The sequence below is a fragment of the Nicotiana sylvestris genome, chromosome 2 (assembly GCF_000393655.2).
Source record: "Nicotiana sylvestris chromosome 2, ASM39365v2, whole genome shotgun sequence".
NCBI classification, from domain to species: Eukaryota; Viridiplantae; Streptophyta; class Magnoliopsida; order Solanales; family Solanaceae; genus Nicotiana; species Nicotiana sylvestris.
Window position 1 is genome coordinate 196297890 of NC_091058.1, and position 2153 is coordinate 196300042.

The window sequence follows — 2153 nt, forward strand, 5'->3', positions numbered from 1 at the left end:
GTCTTCTTTTTGCTCATCAGTCAACCAAAATTCATCAGTCATATAGTTTCCATAAAATGACCAACAATATAACAACAATCGTCAAAAGGATCCATCTTCTTTTTGCTCGAACTTTCTCCTCTTCAAAAGCTTTGACTCTCTTTAATAAACCCCAAATTATATTCTTCGCTTGAGTTGGCATCTCATCGTCATACCAACAGAAATAATCACATCCATCCTTTTTCTACAAATATCACAAAACACTTTTAATCAATTTTTATCAAAGAAAATAATTCATAAAACAGAATTTACAAATTATGAACAAACAATTTACCTTTCCGATTTTGCAAGAAAAAAACCTACAACCTGGGTTTAATTGGGTCCAAGGAGTATTCAACTTTGGAGAAGCACCACACTTACAGATTCAAGCAGCAATGCAAGGTGACATTGACGAGTTCGTCGATTCCGAAAAGTTCGACATTAATAAACACGGCAACAACAGAAATGAGAGGAAGAAGAGAAGAGAAGAAATTAATTGATACCAAGAAGAGAGCAGAAACGAGAGAAAGAAGAGAAGAGAAGAGAAGAGAAGAGAAGAAAAGATTTGACAAGTATAGAAGGAGAATTGCTGGAGAAATCTGAGAAGAAGAGAAGAGAACAAATAGGTTTTTTAAGAATTGGGAAAGGGATTAGGGTTTAAATAATAATTGACAATCCATGTTACCGTTATGTGTCTAATTGGGAAAGGAAAAGTCAGTTTTTGGAATCCTTCACGTGCATAAATAGGTTTGAAGTCACGCTATATGCCACCAGCAAAAAGCGTGTCTAATTGGTATGAGAATTGCTAATTCTCATATATATATATATATATATATATACACACACACACACACACTTAGTTGGACGGGATTTATGGGCGATCAAGACGACCCATGGCCGAGGTTGGTGACCTCCACTGGGGTGCCCTCCTAAGGTCGGCTCAAGTGGCCAAATCTATGTCATAATTTGGGACAGCGGGGGCCTGCATTCGTGCAGCCCCTACCCAATTCTTCAGCATAAATTCTTTCTTGAGGAGCTTAGCTTGATTTTTCTTTGATGCGCAATTCAACAAACAAAATTTGTTTGTGTTTGTGTGACATTTTATGAAAATTTTTGAACAATCAACTCAGTTCATTCATCCATAGTCCTTATTATGGAATAATTCTATAAAGTTTGCTGAATCGGTAAATTGTATGCACTTGAAAACCAACTGATATTTAGCTTAATGTGTGTGTGTGTGTGTGTATATATATATATATATATATATATATATATATATATATATATAAGATATCCCTCATCAGCTAGCATAAAGAAAAACAAAGAGCTGAAGGGGTATTGAAGTAAGGCGAGTAGCTACAACGAATATATATATATATATATACTTGGACGGGATCTATGGGCGATCCAGATGACCCATGGCCGATGTTGGTGACCTCCACTAGGGTGCCCTCCTAAAATCGGCTCAAGTGGCCAAATCTATGTCATAATTTGGGACAACAGGGGCCTGCATTCGTGCGGCCCCTATCCAATTCTTCAACATAAATTCTTTAATATCTACTCTCAATTCTGGTGACAATTTTTAATATCTACTCTCAATTCCCCTGATACCAATGGAAGGACCGGATCGCTTCCGAATAGGGCTTAGGAATTGAATTACAAGGACACCAGTCCTGGCCTAGACACTAATCTCTAGGGAAACCTTAAACCACGATGCTCTTCACAACCCTTCAACGACCACCTGCCTAAATGGGTTAACGAACATCACCGATTAGCTTGGGACTAACCAAGGTTTACTGTCGAGACTAGTAACTGACTGGTCTATATAATCCTTAACCAAAAACCCCATCGGGTTTGATACAGTAGACTCCTAACTACCATAAACATGAATAGCAGATAACCATTGAGAACCAAGTCTAACACTTACTTGTTTAGCTTGTCAGTTAGGTTAACAATATCATATAAATGGAGGAGGGAGGGAGCAGAACAGTACCAGCACCGAGACCCTGAGTTGTGGCCAAGTGACCTTTTTGATTTTATTTCAGAATGAAAATATTACAAAGGGGATTTTTATAGGTGAATAAAGAAACTAGAGAGAAGGCAGAGCTAATGTTGGCTAAAGTCTGCCTCTAACT

At 37.8% G+C, this 2153-nt stretch overlaps 1 pseudogene; it reads left to right on the top strand.

The window, feature by feature from the left end:
* Nucleotides 1-870: 870 nt before the first annotated feature.
* On the top strand, nt 871-1021 carry LOC138886631 (U1 spliceosomal RNA; annotated as a pseudogene).
* Nucleotides 1022-2153: the final 1132 nt, after the last annotated feature.